The sequence below is a fragment of the Lissotriton helveticus genome, chromosome 9 (genome assembly GCF_964261635.1).
Source record: "Lissotriton helveticus chromosome 9, aLisHel1.1, whole genome shotgun sequence".
Taxonomy (NCBI): domain Eukaryota; kingdom Metazoa; phylum Chordata; class Amphibia; order Caudata; family Salamandridae; genus Lissotriton; species Lissotriton helveticus.
Genome location: NC_136070.1, coordinates 1,247,744,854 through 1,247,764,055, shown reverse-complemented (window position 1 = coordinate 1,247,764,055; position 19,202 = coordinate 1,247,744,854). Strand labels below are relative to the sequence as shown.

At 44.5% G+C, this 19,202-nt stretch overlaps 1 pseudogene; it reads left to right on the top strand.

The window, feature by feature from the left end:
* Positions 1–10,230: 10,230 nt before the first annotated feature.
* On the top strand, positions 10,231–12,987 carry LOC144783636 (18S ribosomal RNA; annotated as a pseudogene).
* The last annotated feature ends 6,215 nt before the right edge of the window (positions 12,988–19,202 follow it).

Genomic DNA, 19,202 nt, shown 5'->3' with positions numbered 1-19,202 from the left:
CAGGATTCTACCTGGTGATCCGGGGTATGTTTAAAAGCCAGAGAGTGGATAATAAGATGCGGATACTAATTAGGGCCCGATTCACAGAATGAACTTAAGACTCAATCCTAAACTTACTACTATTTTGGTATTCACAGAATGCACTTACTACTTTTGGCATTCACAGAATGCACTTACTACTTTTGGTATTTATAGAATAAACTTATTACTTAAGACAAACTTAAGACAGACTTAAGACAGACTTAAGACAAAATCCTAACTTAAGTCTGTCTTAAGTTTGTCTTAAGTCTGTTTTAAGTTTGTAAGACAAAATCCGAACTTCTGTGAATACCAAAAGTAGTAAACTCATTCTACGAATACCAAAAGTAGTAAGTTCATTCTGTGAATGCCAAAAGTAGTAAGTGCATTCTGTGAATACCAAAATAGTAGTAAGTTTAGGATTGAGTCTTAAGTTCATTCTGTGAATCGGGCCCTAAATGTAGCCAGTAATTACCCTAAGGTGGTCGACATGTTTCAGCCCTCTTGAAAATATATTGGGGCTTTCTTCAGGACCTCTCAAATAAAGTGACGTGAAAAAAGTGAGTGGTAAAACAGCTACCAGGTGTTAAAGCATTTTTAGTGCTTGCGCTAAGGAGCCCTGTATATGCAGGGAGGACTGACCGTATGTGGGTCCTCGCATTTTGATGAATACTTGTATGAAGAAACCATATAATACATTGGTCGTGGTGATCAGTGGCAGTGGCTAATCTGTTGGAATTACAATGATTACAAGTCCAATTTAGTGAGCTACGTAGCGGCGTGAAAATACTATTTGTTATCGCTATGTGGCGCCGTGAAAATACATTGGGGCATATTACCAAGGGTGGCGATAGGCAATTATCGCCGGTTTAGGGGCCGTTTTCGGCCGCTAAGCGGCGATAATTCTATCGCTCTATTAGCAAGCTGTCGCTAACTGATGTTAGCGACAGCTTTTAGGCGATAGCGAGCGGTTTGGGGCCCACTTTGCATGTCAGCGATATTTATCGCTAATGACATGCAAAGTGGGCGTACCCAACCTGTTAGCGACTGCAAGCAGTCGCTAACGTCGCTATCGCCTATTAGCAAGGCAGGCGTAGCGATGGAAATATTCCCGCTATCGCCAAAAACTAACGCCTGCTCAGACCAGTTCTTAGCCATCTTATCCAATGGGAGGTGGATAACATGGCTAAGAGCATTTCGTCACTAATGCGTGAATATCGCTGTATTCTCAGCGATATTCACGCATTTCGCCTCTATCGCTGGATATTTTAGCACTATGGAGAAAAACGTTGCTAATAGCATGTTTTCTCCGCTAACATATCCAGCGATAGGCAGCGATATAAAAAAATGCGCTAAGCGCATTTTGAGATAAATATCGCTATTCCTTGGTAATATGCCCCATTGTTTTTAACGTTGACTTAAGGTATGGTGATTAGTGTTTTGATAATTACACTAGTCGTATTGTAGGCTCCCGCATCTGGTCACGTGGGGGGGGGGGCGAGCCTCTTTTAAGTCACATACTAGAATAGAGGGATTAAAAAATGAGGAGATCGTCAATGGGGACATCTGGGCTTGTCTTTTGTAGCAAGCTCTAATTGCATGGCAGATATTTAAAAAGCGGGGGTTCAGTGGCGTGAGGGCCAACTGTACCCTGACATGGTTAAGTCTTACTTGGTGTGATTCCACATTTCTCTTTGACATGGAATTACCGATAATTATGAAATTACCGGTTGCTCGCTCTTGTTAATCGTGTTCTGCTACATTTAGTGCTATTTATCGGCTCATTGTCATGTCCATTTTGGGCGTGAAGGCGCACTTTGTGCTAAGAAAATAGCGCTAAATACCAGAAGTAAGTTGGGGAAAAATCCTACCCAAATAGGACATTGAGTGAGAGCGAGCAGCTGCTTGCGCTCACTAACCATGTTCTGCTGCATTAGGCGATATTTCTTAGGCCATTTTGGACTGGAGGGGAAATAGCACTAAGAATTACTCTTCTATGGTAATTCCGCATGATTACCATAGACAGAATTACACAAGTTCCAACCACCCCTAATATTACATTGGCTTGGTGTATAATGGCTAAGACGAGTGGACTGGCCTACAGTGAAACCAGAATACATCCTGCGTGGTTGCCACCTCACAAAGATTGCTAGGGTTTGGGAGTATGCTTCTTGGTGACTCTGGGGCTGTATGGATGCTGAACCCAAAACCAGGACTGATGCCGGAGGACTATATCATCAACAGCCCCTAGTGCCAGGAGGCCCCTCCCATTAATACCAGTGAAGTTACAATTAGTCTCATTCTGCTGCAGCAAGGGATGCCTCTTTGGGACTTTGAGGCTGTTTGGGACTGGAGCCAGGGGCAGTGCTGATCCCGAAGAATACACCTGCCTCAAAATCTGGTGCCAGAAGGCCCTGTCGACCACTGCCAATGAAGTTGAAGTATGCTAGGCCTTGCATCTTGACCCCACATCTCTCCTAGTTCTGGCTTAAGTTTGCTGGACTGAGTCACGTGGTGATGGTAATAATGGTTAGATTAACTCTTCATGGTCTAAACGCCCTAAGCTCAATGGAAGCAATGCCCCAAAGGGACAGCAGACCACCAAAGGTTAGGAGCAAGGGGCTAAAGAAGCAAGCTTGGCAGCTTTGATGGGGAAACCACAGCTTTCATTTATCCTGGATCTGGAAAAACATTTAGCAGAGACTTTCCTCTCTTGAAGACGCTTATAGCGTAGATCATGGCTCTCACCAAAGGATCAGGTCACACAAAGTTTGATTGGCATTCCTCCTGCCAGTTGCCCTCATGCATGTTCTTGTTACTATTACAGATGCTTCCACTGGTGGGCATCCTATGGTGCCAGGTCCTATAAAAACAGTTTCTGGGCCTAAGCCTGATGTTGACCGAACATGGAGGCCAGACCATCACGAGTACATTGATTAAATATCAACGTGGGTGGGATGGATAAAACAAAATCTGAAAGTATCAACCTGGTGAGACTTGTCAGATGGCTGGAGCACTAAAGGAAAATATTACCCAGTAACTGAGTGGTAATTAACTTTAGAATGTCGTGATCATTGGATGAATTATTTGTACGGCAAAAAATTGTTGCATTGTGAAATTTCGCATAAAAAGTGTTTCTTTGGAGTATTGTTATAAACCTGCTCTTGGTAACATGTCCTCACAGAAGCTCATCTCGATATGCTATATCTCTCAAGAGTTTTCATCAGTTATCTGGCCTGCAGCTAATAGAATTTCTCTTCTTGATTCTTTGGAGAATTGAGACAGACTTTTCCCCAATAGACACATCTGTGAGTCAGAGAAAACTCTTCAGCCATCTAACCCTTTACCGAAAGCCAATGCATTTTGCTGAGTTCTGCTAGACCCATACGTCTTACTCGCATCTCTTGGGTCAAAGACAGATTGGGTAATAAAGATTGGGTTTAACCAGATGACTGTTAAGGACCACCACGAGAGGCTAAAGAGGATCTGATCTGGGGTCCCATTCATGCCTTGGACCTACTTCGACTCACATGCGCCGTATGAGCCATGTGCCCTGACTGTGATGTGATGTGCGGCTTAGGGACGTGGTGGGTCAATAGGGAAAAGGGTTTGCTCACACCTATTAAGCTGCTGAAGAATATATTTTAGGTGTACCCTGATGGGCATCATGAAAGATACACAATGAACATGTGTGCATTTCAGATATCTTGGTGCTGATGTAACCTGTTGCTTGGCTTATACAAAATGTAATAAAAACGACATTATTTTTTTTAAAGATTTGGTCAGTTTTAATCGTCAATTTAATTTAATGTTTCTTAAAGAGACCTGGGCAACAATTAGTCCTTATCTAAATGGCTTTGTTGCCTGTGCAGTGTCTGGCCACCCCTCAATTCTGGTTGTGCCAAGGGTGGCCTGCTTATATTAATTGATTTGATGGTTAATTGTCAAATCACAGATAGATCACACCATTCAGGTTCTTGAGTTAGGGTGCAGGTGGGATGAAATTTTTATTCTTATTCATCCTAATGATATTTCTATCCACCAGTGTTATGAAGCTTCAAAAGCCATGAACCACTACACATTGGGGTCGATTCCAATTCGGGGAAAACCCGCTCTGAATAGCCGTTCGGAGCGTTTTTCCCGTACGAATCGTACCCTGCCACGTCCCTCGTACGTACGATGAAGTACGATTCGTACCAGGAGCCGTACTCCGTACGAGTCGTACAAGACACCGTACGACTCTAATCTCCGTACGATTCTCCCTCGGAACCCGCTGTACGCGACATCTGTACGGTTCGCGGCTGGTTTTTACGACCCAGCAAGTACGATACGTGTCGGGTACGCACTGTACGACCCTTTTTCCACGGGAGCTGAAAACAGCCATAAAAGCAGAGTTCACCCTGAAACAGGTACGGAACGGCCCCCCCGGGTACGGTGCGTACCCCCATGATCGCAGGGGTACGCACCGTACCCCTGCAATCATGGGGTGTACGAGCCGTACCCCCATTGTACGATGGGTGTACGAGCCGTACCCCATGTACGATGGGTGTACGAGCCGTACCCCCATTGTACGATGGGTGTACGAGCCGTACCCCCATTGTACGATGGGTGTACGAGCCGTACCCCCATTGTACGATGGGTGTACGAGCCGTACCCCTTGTACGATGGGTGTACGAGCCGTACCTCCTTACCTGACGTGGACCGTACGAATCGCGTCCTCATACCCCGGTCCGGATCGTACTCGTCGGGTCGTACAGCATGTGTACGTGTACGAGTCGTACGGTTCATGGTTTCAGCCTTGCAATACATACGGATTGCGACGATTCGGATGGATTCACGGAATACGGATCGTACTTCGCGACTCGGACGGACGAGTACGATTCGTACGGAGAGGGCTCCGGATACAAATCGTACGGACGTTTTTTTCCCCGAATCGGAATCAACCCCATTATGTCTAAATTATAGGAAACTATGGGAGGTGTCCTATAATCACCCTTACTGGTGATTTCATCATCAAGTTGGGGGTGGGGGGGACAGACTGTGTCAGTTTTAAGACAAATTACTCTCATGAACCCTTGCTCAATGTCCAAGAAGGTTCTAACAATTGGAGTGACTTGAAAGAAAGTTCCTACAGTTGGTAAAATCATCTAGGTCATTGGGCAAGGGGTCATAAGAGTAATTTCTCATAGAACTGATTTCCAAATGGAACTTGTGTTACACCAATAGTTCGTTTCTGCATAAATGCCACTATATATCAACTTAAAGTCAGAGAATGCTCTTGCACTATTGGTTATATATATTATAGGCATTGAACTGGTGCATTCATGAGTTCAAATCGTGGCATAGACCTCTCTTTCTGTAATGTCGTGCCTTCTAAAGTTGCATTGTGCTCAGTATCTGCAGTTGCAGTTTAACACATGGTATCCGCTCATAACTTATGTGTTTTTTTTACATTTCCCAGTTTAAGTCTTGTAGGAAGTCTGCATGTTGAGCATGGGCTCGGTGTGTATGCAGGTCGGTGCATGTGTCATTTTCTGGGTGGTGGTGTAGCGAGAGGCAAGGCCATCCTGCGCAATTGGATCAGTCTGTTCAGCGGTATACTAGTGGTTGCCGCTCGCAAGGTTATCGGAGTTGCACCCCTCTAAATGTAAATCAATATTTATAAAGCGCAAACTACTCACCCTTACAGGTCTCAAGGAGTTGGGGGCCATCATGGAAATTAAGTGAGCCATTGCCCAGAATCACATGGTGCTGAGCTGAGCTGCCGCAGCCGGGGATCAAACCATGAACCCTGTGTTCTGAAGTCAGCTGCCCTGGCCGCTGCACCACACCTCTCAACTCCACCCTTATACTATTCTTCAATATCTAGGAAGCTAGCCACCACCTACATCCACTGACCTGTCAGCGGTGGTTTAGAAACCCCTCGTCGTTTCTCTTCCCTTAAGGCCACAATCTCTCCTTTCACCCAAGTTTCAACGTCTGTCTTCCACCTACTGTGCGGGGGTGATTCGAAGATTTCAAGTGGTGCGCGATATCTCTGCGCGCCACTCCTAAAGCCAACTAGAGAAATCTGTTGTCCGTCTTTCTCTCGGGTTGCCTACTACAGACCCTCAGAAGACACGCCTCTACCATGAGCAGGTGGTGTCTGCCTATGGTGCCTTCCAGAGCTGCTGTAACATGCATCCATAATTGCTCAGCCGGGTTGAAGAAACAGCACAGACTCCCTGTGCCTGAGCGAGCATTAATCCAGCCCACTCAAGCCAATCCTCTCCCTGACCAACGACCCCGCCGCCGCCAGAGCCAACCTACACGAAGGGATGAAAGAGGTAGCCGAGTGGATGACGACCAGCCGCCTGAAACTGAACTCGGACAAGACGGAGGTCCTCATCCTGGGCTCCTCACCCTCCGCCTGGGACGACTCCTGGTGGCCTCCCGCCCTGGGCACCGCACCCAAACCGACAGACCATGCACGCAACCTGGGCTTCATCCTGGACCCCTCCCTCTCCATGACCAGGCAAGTCAACAACGTCTCCTCGGCGTGCTTCAACATCCTACGCATGCTACGGAAGATCTTCTGGTGGATCCCCACCGAGACCAGGAAGACCGTCACCCAGGCCCTCGTCACCAGCCGACTGGACTACGGCAACGCCCTCTACGCCGGCACCACCGCCAAGCTCCAGAAGAGACTCCAGCGGATCCAGAACGCCTCAGCCAGACTCATCCTCGACATCCCGCGAACCAGCCACATCTCCGGACATCTGAGAGACCTTCACTGGCTCCCCGTCAACAAAAGAATCACCTTCCGCCTCCTCACCCACGCACACAAAGCCCTACACGACCAAGGCCCGAGCTACCTCAACAGCCGAGTCAACTTCTACGCTCCCAAACGTCACCTCCGATCAGCCAACCACGCCCTCGCCGCCGTCCCCCGCATCCAAAGAGCGACTACAGGAGGAAGGTCCTTCTCCTACCTGGCCGCCAAGACCTGGAACTCCCTCCCGACCGACCTGCGCCTGACCCAAGACCACCTCTCCTTCAGGAAGAAGCTGAAGACCTGGCTGTTCGAGCAGTAGCGGCACCCCCCCCCCCCCCCAGCGCCTTGAGACCCTACGGGTATGTAGCGCGCTTTATAAGTGTCATTGATTGATTGATTGATTGATTGTGCTGCTCTCATGCTTGGGAGCAGCACGGGGATTGGATAGGGAGTCCATATTGCTGTCCCTAGGGACTGCTGGGACCAGGAACAGAGGAGCATGAGGTGGTCAGCAGCCTCAAGTGAGTCTTTTATTTAAAAAAAAAAAAAAATTTAACCCTCCCGCTGCCGACCCAAACTCCTCCCCTCACACGCTCTTTCCGACCCTCTCCACCCACCCCACCACACCACTCCTTGTCTGTGTCAGCTGCTACTGGGTGTAATTTGCAGCAGGGAGTCTCTGTGCCCAGGTTTTAAACCGGCCTGTGACTGAGAGGCCACACCTTCTTCTAAAGGTCAATGAGTAAGTGACCCCTGCTAGGCGGCTGCTGCTCACACTCTCCCGCCAGCTGTAAGCCTGGCCTCCCTCCATTCTACAGGGGGACTCTGCAGACAGAAACCTCTTAAAGACATAGTAATTGTTTTATGAAAGCTGTAAACAGCTCTACAGGGTTGCAGAGTGGACCTGAAAGGAGCCTCTGGGCCCTGTTAATGGATGGAAACAGGCTAATCTGCTGGCCTGAGGCCAGGGCTGGCCCGAGGCCAGGGTTTGTCTGGGCAGTATGGTCTCTCTCCTCTCTTCACTCACACGATCAAACGAGGTTTGGGTGAAACAGGCTCCTTTCTTCCAAACAGCATCTCCCTCAAAGTCAAGTACTTGGATCCTTTTGCCACAAAATGCTAAACACTAGGGATATGCGACATGCATGTAATTTGCTTTTGCACACTTTTTTAATTGTTTTTGAATAATTAAGCTAAATTTTGGAAAATAACGTTAACTTATACTTAATTACATGAAGTGCAAATCCATCATTTATCACCATATTTTAGTGCAAAATGCATGGGACTGAAAGAAAACCAGAGCAAGAGGAGAAGACGTGGTACATTCTTTTTTCTATTCGTTTTTGCAGAAGTGTTGAATAGTATCCCAATATCACCATATCATCAACCCATCCCATAACACTTAGGGCCTAATTACAAGTTTAGCAGTGCAGGAGTGGAGCGCTACGCCCGCTGCCCGCACCACCAAACTTGTGTGCACACAGACCGCCAGATTACGAGTTTCCTCATGTATGGCAGGCTGTTTTTTGCAGGGCCATGGGCGATGCCTCTGAAAATGGGCACCGCAATGGGAACACCAATAACAGTTCCTGCACTGCATGTACTTTAAATCCATGCCGTGCGGGAACTGGAATGCATGCACACAAGGTGGCACATGTTGTGCCCCCCCTGCATGTATCTCCATGCACATGGGCAACAGAGGGCCCTTTAGAGACCCCTTCGTTTCAGGACCGCCAACTTTTTCATGGAGTAAAGACCTCCACGACACCGCCGGCGGCCCTGAAACTCATAATGTGGATGGCGGTGCCAAAGCGGCACCACCAGCATATTGCTGAGCCCCTGACCAATGCACCACCACCAGGGAACAGCGGTTCCCTGTCAGCTGAGGCAGTGCAATCACGGTGCGACTGCCAAAGACCATAGATGGGATGGTGGGGCTGGATCACCACCGTCACACCCCCGCGAGTCTGGTTGTCCGTAATCTATCTAAGGGTCCTGCGTCAAATCTATCGATCCACGCACCCCCCTCCTTAACTGCAGCTGAGCAAGTTACACGTGTGCTACATTTATCACGTTGACAGATATACAATCTTGTATATGACAAGAACATAGGTGAGTTGAGAGCAAGACTCAGAGCACGGAATACTGGCCAGCCCTGCAAGTCCTGCTGGACTCAACCTCCAACCAAAGTCATCCTTCCATTCCCTGGACAGGGAGCTGCAGCCCATGGGAGGGCTCTCCAGCTCCTGGATAATTGAATGATCCCACTGAGAGCTGAGTCAGGCCCAGGGTGAGGTGTCTCTACCATGGGCTCCAGACACTGACCAAGGGGGTCCCAAGATACCCAAGATACACTTCCACAAGCCCGGGGAGGCTTTCTCTTCTAGGCATAGGGTTGAAAGTCCCAAACAGGTTCCCAGTCAGAGGTTCAACTGGCCCACTGTGCCTATCCCTGTGCCTGTGCTCCATTCGCCGGCCTGTGGTATTACAAAGATCCAGGGGGAGGTTCTCTAAGCCCATGAAATGGTTGCCTGCTCCAGCATCTGCAGGGTGGGAATGCCTGACCAGGTTTCAAGTCAGAGGTGCAGTACTCCCTGGGACATGCAAAGTGACCTTTGAAGTCCCAAGCTACCCAAAGTACACTTCAACAGGTCTGTGGAGGTATCTCCACCACGACTGCACATTTTAAGCAAAGAGCTCCCATACTACCAGAAATTATTATGGTATTCTATTTGTAAACTGCACTATCACCTGCGAGGGTATCCTGGTGCTCAGCTGGTTATTAGTCTTCTAGTGAGCTGCCTTGTTCTCCTGGCGTAGAAGCAGTTCCCATATTTCAACTTTCTGGTGACTAGGGCATGAGTGACAGTTTTGTTTTTCTAATGTTGCTTGGGAGCCATTTGAAGACTTACCTCAGCATCTTCAGAGTGTGAAAGCAGGATGCAGAGATGGTGTTGACTTGTGCAGTCATGTCCAGTTTGCTGTCAATGATTATTCCAAGGTTCCTGGCATGGGTTATGGGTGTGGGTCCGTCTCCAGGGTGTCTGACTCGGGGGCGTGCCCTAAGTGGAGCCCATCTATGAGGGGAGGGCGAGCTGCCTGGCAGCACGCCCCACAGTGGTCTGCCCAGAGTCCATGGGGTCAGGTGGGGCTAGTGCTGGATGTCACCTGGTGGTCTGGGCCCTTCTTCAACCAGTGGATGTCTGCACCAGCTCAGAATGTCCAGTGTGTGGGGTGTCTCCAGCACCCATGTTGGTGATAGGCCAGAACTCCTCCATCACACTCAACCTGCACCTTGCAGCCACTCCCTTCTATCATCCTACGCTGGCTGGGCTACCAGTATCCATGTGATTCTCCTGTCCAATTACCCACTTCATGCAGCAGGGCCCAGCCAGCTCTGTGTGGTGTGTAGTTTGGTCTGAGGCTGGCACACAACTGCTTGTTCTTGCAGGTGCAGCTAACTGGTTTATCCTGCCAGTAGCATATGCTTGTCTCAAAGATTAAGCCCTGCACGTGTAAGTACATACACATTGTCAGTACAGTGGAACTGCAAATGGTTCTTTAAAGTAGTTATGGTTTCTTTGATCGCTCCATCTGTTAATTTGATGTCTGTGGTAATTCTTTAGCTAATGCATGGCGACAAGAGTTGATTTCCAGGAATGCAGGCATTTGTCAGACTAAGACCAGTCCTGGAAAAAAATCGATGCCTTTGTGGCACTTGAAAAACTCGGACCGATTGCACATCCCCATGATGATGACAGTACATTTAGATGTCTGCCCTATCAACTTTCAATGGTACTTTTAGTGCCTACAATGTTGGCCATGGGTAACGGGTATTCAGGCCTCAGTTCCAGAGGGAAGCCTAAGAAACAGCTATCACATCTAAAGAAGGCAGCAGACGTGTAAATTACCCACTTCCAATTTGGAGACATAATGACGAAAAATCACTGCACAGGACCCTTTCAAGACTGAGAACACTTTTAATGAGTTTCCATTAGAGGGCTGATCTGGGGCCAGCATCCCAAGTAATTTAAGCTATAATAGCATATATCAAAGTTGCTGCATTTTGAAGGAGTGTAGTTGGATCAGGAATCGTGCTGGTTGTCTGCTGCAAAACAGCACCCCACTGATGCTCATGACTCAGATTTCTGGGAACCCGAAGTGTTTACTTCGAAAAATGTAGTTTGCCTGCATACTTTATCTAGGAATAAAGGAATAAACCTCCAGGTCTATTTTGTAGATTTTCAGAACTGGGGGACATGATTGGGACATTTGTACTGCCAAAGAAAACAGATACATGGGAAAGTGCAAAGAATTCTAACACATGTTCAGTGCAAAATTAGCCAGCGAGCAACAAAATGTTCTAAGTGCCATTTGCCATTTTAGTGGACCAGCGCTCTTCTCTTTCATCAATTGAAGCATGCAATGCTAGTTTCTATACATTTTTGAGCTACCTTTATATCATTTTTATCTAAGAAATGAGCAGAGGTAAGGACACATGATCAAACAGAAACTTCATATAGACACTAATGAGCTGGAGCCGGGCTCTTCTTGTGGGAAGGCCTTGAGACAAAGATACAAGCTAAGGTAACATATTTTTATTCTGTCTGTAAATTTGTCACTTGTCTTTTTATGGTTCTTAATCGATAATAAAAGCTTTTTGACTGACTGGCTTAGGTAAAAAAAATGAAATCATTAAATTTGCAGTTCTTGCTTCATTATGCCAACTTCAGAGCAAGGCTACACTTACTTGAGCAACCATGCTAAATGTGCAGCACGGGAGTATAAGATGGCACTGTATTAAAAATACCTATAAATGAGCAATAATACTAACACTCTAGTAGTAATTTAAGTAGTTATAAAAATCATTTAATAAATGCTACTACAAACTGCTTGGCATATACAAATTTTTATATAAAAAATGTGCTCTCAGGACTGCGGCATGAGAGGTGAAATTCTTGGGCTGGTACAAGATGAACCAAAGCAAAAGCTTTTGCCAAGAATTTCATTAATCAAGAATAAAAGTCGGAGGTTTGAGAGCGATCAGATACTGCTGTATTTCTGACCAATAATGAAGCCAACTAGCAATTTAACTGCATTACTCCACGACTTGCCAAGCAGCCTCTGGTAAACCAAGGTCTTTGGGTTCCGGGGGAGTAGGTTTGCAAGCAGACATTTAAAATCGTTAATGGAAGGATAACACCAGGAGTGGAGCCAGCCATATTAATTTGGCTTAACACAGAAAACCTCACCTCGTCTGGATGCAGAAAAGATTGACAGATTAATAGCTCTTTCTAGATTCTGTGTCCGGTGATACATGGCTGTTCTCAGCTGGTGGTGTCATTTATTAGGTTAACTTTGATAACAGACAAGGGGCCATATTATCAAGAAGGGGTGTGACATTATCGCTGCTTTAGCGGCAGGAAACTGCAGCTAAAGCGGCGATAAGCGGCTTGATAATATGCCCTAGAGAATTCCAATAGAAGCCCAAGTTTGATGTCCTTCCCACCAGAACCTGGGCTTCTATTGGAATTCTCTAGGGCATATTATCAGGCCCCTTATTGCTGGCGCTAATGTTATAGCTCGTTCTTGATAATATGGCCCAAGATTCCTTCATGCGAGCTCATTACAATACCACTAGTGTAAAGCTTTCAACTTCTTAACCCCTCCCACGCTCGTGACGGAACCGTTCCGTCACGAGCCTCGGGTGGGCTGTGCTGGTGATGGAACGGTTCCGTCACGGCCCGCCACCGAGCCTGCGTGGTGCGTTCCATTGAGCGGGCGGGGCCGTGACGGAACCGTTCCATCACAAGCACAGCTCACCCGCGTGCCGTGACGGAGCGGTTCCGTCACGAGCACGGGACCGCCGTGCCGCCGCCCCGCCACCTTAGCGCTGCGGCAGAATAGCCGGCGCAGCAAAGGGGTTAAAGAGACAATTTATCTATCTCAAGATAGATCAATAACAGGTCTGTGGGGCCCTTAGCTGTCTGGTTTGGGGATGCACGTGCGCTATGCTGAAAGGATCATTGTATTTAAACCCTGGGCTGGCAGGTAAATGTAATCCTCTGAACCGTATTCGTGATAGCAACTGGGGACTGCAATAATTTCCCATGAATAAGGAATTTCCAGGAAATGTAGATCATAACCTTGAAATGATAATGTTTCCTCTCTTTGCACCCAACGTGCGTTGCTACTACCCTTTGGAGGGACCATGCCAGTATAGGCAACAGCCCTGGTGGAGCACCAAATAGATGATCAAATTTGACTTTGTGGTTTGCATGGGTAAGCTTGGCAGAGCGGTCGGCCAGTAGAGTGGCGATCATGATTGTCAGGTCTGGGATTGGCCATATGTGAGAAAAACCTCTCCTGAGATTGAACCTGCACTAACCCAGCACAAATTTGGGGAACAAAATAACAGTGCCCTCCCGAGCCGGGTCCCAAGAGGTTCTGCAAACTGAGCCCTCTGCGTCAGATCTCAGAGTGTTCTGAAGAGCGGCCCACCCTGGTGGCAGGACAGCATGGCTGCAAAGGAGCTGGTGCTGCAAGGGAAACTCAAGTCCACTTGATGGAGTGATGTGCTGCTCGTCGAGGCCGGGTGCAAACCCTAGAAGTTATGCATAGCTGTTGTTTTGTGTGATGAGTGGAGTGCTGTCCTAGGCCTCTTGGTGTTCAATGCATGCACCTCATCAGTCGTTGCACTGATGGTGAGGGAAACCTGGCTTTTATCAATTGGCACCCGACTACTACCTAGGCATATGGCTTTTGATGTGCATGGGCGAGTCCTGGAATCGGCCAACCATGGTGATCTGCAGGTGGGGCAACACTCCACTGTTGCCACGTAACTGGTTTCCTACCAGATGTGGCTGGACAGGTGTCTGAAAATTCATGTGTTCCTGCCCCAACATCCGAGCACCCGACCAGATAGAACAAGGGCCTGGTCTGCCGTGTGAGGCACTTGCCTGGCTGTGGAAATAATAATAATAATAATAAATTCACATTTGTAATGCGCACAATCACCCGCTAGGCCGTCGGGAAGATTAAGCAAGCTATTGCCCAGAATCACAGGATGCTGGGCTAACCTGCCTCGGGTGCCGGGGATTGAACCGTGATCCCCAGATTCCAGAGTCAGTCACCCTAGCCACGGCACCACACCTCTTCCAATGATGCTCCCTATCCAGGTGCCTAGAAACATTTTTTAAATATTTAATTTAGCTCCAAGAGAGGAAACCTAATTGTGCTCCTCGTCTCAATATGTAGGCTGCAGAATATATATTTTTTTATTTTTCCCTATACTTTACCCTGGAGAGTTCTCCGATTGCGAAGTATCCCTAAGTTAAAGTAAAGGGACATTTTGGAATAAAATAGTTAACTCGTAAGTAAGTATTCAAAAGATTTTATATTAAATATGAATGTACATTAATTGTACATATTTATTTTAAATGTGAAGCAAAATGAATTCTGCTACAATTTTAACTTAATTTTGAATTAAATCTTTAAAGAACTGAAATATATTGAATTATATTAAAATTATTTTTCCAAAGCTTAAATTCAAAAAAACATTTCTACTTAAAAAGATATGCACTCATAATTATTAAAAGTGGTGTATAGAATTAATAAAAAATAACATTGTTATATTGTAAAAATATTATATTTATATTAAGTTCTATATTCAAAATAGGGTATTAACATGTTTTTTATAATGAAATAATATATGTGTACTATTTATATTTATTTTTAGGACTAAATTATATTTATTTATAGCTACAACTATGTTAAATAATTAAATTTAATTTAACATTGTTTCCTACATGTTTTATTTTAATTCCTTACCTCCATTCTATTCTTTGGGAGGGTGTTCCAGCACCCATGTTTGTGGTGCTGGACTTTTTGAATAATTTTATCTGAATATTAGGTTGCATACATGTAAGACTAAAAATATATCCATATACTCAATCTAACAGTCAAAATAATTTAATTGTTTTAATGTAAATTCATATGAAGGGTGTTACAGCCTCTAATATTTTCTATGAAGTGTGTTGCAATTTGTTAAGTGGTTTAGCATGGTTGCTTGGCGTACTCAAGGGCTGGAATACATTTGCTACTGTTTTGTTGCCTTTAGGACAGCAGTAACTTTAGCAGAGTTGTTTGTGTTTAACAATGGTTTAATTCTTTTGTGGGTGTGTGTTTGTATTAGCATGCCACTCCACAAACTCCTCTTTATCTCACCATTACGGATCACTGAAATAATATCGAGTGACAAAATATCGACCTTCCAGAATATCGTTGACAAAATATAGACTGTCAAAATATCGACTTTCTATGTACAAACAGGTAAGTACAAAAATATCGAGTTTAAAATATCGTTTACAAAAATATCGTTGTAAAAAATATCGACTTTAATAAAAACAATGTTTAATTACATTAATATAAAAAATTAATTACTAAAATATACATAACAATACTTAAAATAACTTTTAATAATTAAATAATTAATGAAAGTAAAAAAATAATATTTTTTTATTCATATTTCTTAAAACATATTTATATATATATATAGTAACAAAATTTAATTAAATAATAGCCAATATTATTAACGTACAAATACAAAAGAGTAAAAATTACTATTCCCATTCAATGGGTGCAACAGTAGGGAAAGCGTTGGATAGCGTAGGGGTTAAAATTACTATTCCCACTCCAAAGAGTGCAACAGTGGATATATGACGTTACAACGCAACTTTTACAACGCACTACCATTACAACGAAATTTTTACAACGCAAAAACTATTACAACGCATGTTTTTACAACGCATGTTTTTACAACGCAGATACCTTTACAACGCATACCATTACAACGTAAGTATTGGTAAGTATATAATAATTTTTTTTTAATTTAATTTCATAAAATTAATTTAATGTAAATTTAATTTTACTTTATTTTTACACTGTACCCCTGTACCCCAAAAACCCCAAACTGACCCTGAACCCTAAAAAAACCCTTTACCCAAAAACCCAAAACGTACCCTGAACCCTAAAAATACCCCTTTACCCAAAAACTAAAAACTGACCCTGAACCCTAAAAATACCCCTTTACCCAAAAAACAAAAACTGACCCTGAACCCTAAAAATACCCCTTTACCCAAAAAACAAAAACTGACCCTGAACCCTAAAAATACCCCTTTACCCAAAAACTAAAAACTGACCCTGAACCCTAAAAATACCACTTTACCCAAAAACTAAAAACTGACCCTGAACCCTACAAATACCCCTTTACCCAAAAACTAAAAACTGACCCTGAACCCTAAAAATACCCCTTTACCCAAAAAACAAAAACTGTAAATATTTCAATTAGTTACCTATTAATACTAATTTATAACTAATTACCAATTATTTATTTGATAATTCAAATTTAATTTACAATTATTTTATATTAAATACAATTAAATAAATGTTATTATTTCATTAATTATTATTGAATTACTTCCCACTCTATTCCCCTATAAACCCACAACCCGCTACAGGAAATAAATAATTTAATTTAACATAATTAGCAATTAATCAATTAAATTAAATTAATTACCAATTACATTTTAATTAATTAACAAATATTTTTTAATTAACAATTAATTAAATATTACTACCAATTATTAAATTTACATATTTAATTAATTATAATTAAATTACTTCCCACCCTATTCCCCTATAAACCCACAACCCGCTACAGGAAATAAATTATTTAAATTTACATAATTAGCAATTAATCAATAAAATTAAATTAATTACCAATTACATTTTAAATAATTAACAAATATTATTTAATTACCAATTAATTAAATATTACTACCAATAAATACATTTACATATTTAATTAATTATAATTAAATTTCTTCCCACCCTATTCCCCTATAAACCCACAACCCGCTACAGAATAAAATTACACAATAATAAAAAAAAATCATTAATTAAAAATAATTATAACATAAAATGACACTTTTCACACATATTATAACATGAAAAAACACTATAAATAATTAAATATTATTTAAAAAACTATATTTTTTACTATCTAGATTATATACTTGGATATTTTCACTTTCTATATTATTTACAGTCGATATTACTTCACTTACCTTAAAAACGATATTTTGGCTGTCTATATTCTGTCCTGTCGATATTTTGTCCAAACAATATTTCAAACTCGATATTCTGTCCAAACGATATTTTGGAGTCGATATTATGTCTGTGCACCCACCATTACCCCCTCCACTCCCTAACCCCCTCTCAATAAGAAGTAGATATTCCCCATTTTCCCAGAAAATTGCCCTATTCCCCCCCACAATTATTATTAAGGGGCTGACTGCGACTGAAGTGGTCCATTGGACCACCGTAGTTGCAGTGGCTGCCTGTAGACCTCCAGACTGATGGTCCCCCACCGCATTCCAACTTTGGCCGTTGGACTACCTCTGGACCGCTGCAACCGCTGGGGATCCATGATCCAGAGACGATGGCACAGTGGTCAGGCAGAGTGATATGCTGGATGTGCCGCTGCGGCACCACCAATCATATTACAAGTTGCCTTTTCACCAGCCTTCCATGGTGGTGAGCCTGCAATGAAAAGGGTTGCAGAGAGGCAACTCAGGCGGCCTTGTAGGGCACCCTGCTGCCTCTGGACTTGGGGGTGCATGCAGGGAGATACGTGGTGTGCACCCTGGTATTGCACCCCAAGTTCCTGCACAGGAAGAAATGCACGCCATGGTGTATTTCTTCTATGCAGGTGCCTTTCTTAGGCTCTACTTTGATCCTCAAAAAGGCACTGCTGTGGAACTGCCCCAGCACCATCCGTACAACCTGGATTCCACTCGGATCCCAGTGTCACTCTAACTACTGGATTGGTGGTCCTCCCGCAGAGTGCTGGCTTGGCGCTCCACGGGCGGACTGGCAAACTTGTAATTAGGCCCTTAGAAGTAAACTTACTTGTGAAGAGATCTTCCCATAGAATTGAGCCCAACCCACATTATCTCTTCAAAATAAGGCTCTCATTACCATGTCTCCGACCGACACCATCGCAGATTGGGAACCGACCGTCTTTGGGTTGGTGGTTCAGAGCGCATTATTTGGAAACCTCCATTTTCCTAAGGGTGCTTGTGAGGCCGGCATAAAATGCATGCAGTTACCATAGAAAAAGGTATGTTTTCAAACATCCCTGCACCGTGTGGCAGGTACCTCACAGTGCCTGTCACACGGTGCATGGATGTTTAGGGGGCACCTTAGGTGCCCTCCAGGCCCAAATGCGGAGGGCCAAGGGGGCCCTGCTAGGGGTCCCCAAAGTCAGTTTCTGACAGCCAACCCATGTCGGAAAGGCCAACATGGATTGGCTATCAGAAACCAACATCATAATCCTGACGGCAAAATGCCATCTGTAAGGTATTATGACCGCTTTCCGACTGGTTGATGGGCTCCTTGAGCCCGTCAGAATGGCGTTGCATTCCCCAGCCGTTTTAAACTCTGACTGCTGTCATCATAAAACAGAGGTCGGACTTTAAACTACCATGTCGGTCGGAAAGCTTTCCTACAAACATCGTAATTAGGCCCATAATCCATACTAATATAATAAAGAGAGAGCCCAAACCTTTGAGGCGAGTAATCTCAGGAACCACAGCACCAATCACAACACCCAATACAGCGTTGGAAAGGGCAGTTGCAGCAGAAGGACATAGGCTACGCAGACGCCCACCATATACATTTAAAAGGTAAAAGAACCGTGCCAGCAAAGTAGTCCCTTGTGGGCATGTCTGTGTTGTGCTGTGGGCGTGTGCTGGGGGCGTGACAAACGCTGGGGGCTTGTGGTACGTTCCGCCCTTCATGCCATGTCTCATATTGTGTGCTAATCTCACCCTGCTCCCTTTAAATACCCCTGCACCCCATAATCATAACCCACCCTTACTCCTTAAAATACCCCAACACCCTTAAACACTAACCCATCTTAACCCTATAAATATACCCTGTACCCCAAAACCCAAACCTATCCCTAAACCCTAAAAATACCCCTGTACCCCAAAACCCAAACCTAGCCCTGAACCCTATAAATACCCCTGTACCTCAAAACCCAAACCTACCCCTGAACCCTAAAAATACCCCTGTACCCCAAAATCCAGACCTACCCCTGAACCCTAAAATACCCCTGTACCCCAAAACCCAAACCTAGCCCTGAACCCTTAAGATACCCCTGTATCCCAAAACCCAAACCTACCCCTACCCCTGAACCCTAAAAATACCCCTGTACCCCTGTACCCCAAAAACTCAAACCTACCCCTGAAACCTAAAAATAACCCTGTACCCCAAAACCCAAACCTACCCCTGAACTCTAAAATACCCGTGTACCCCAAAACCCTAAAAATACCCCTGTACCCCAAAACCCAAACCTAGCCCTGAA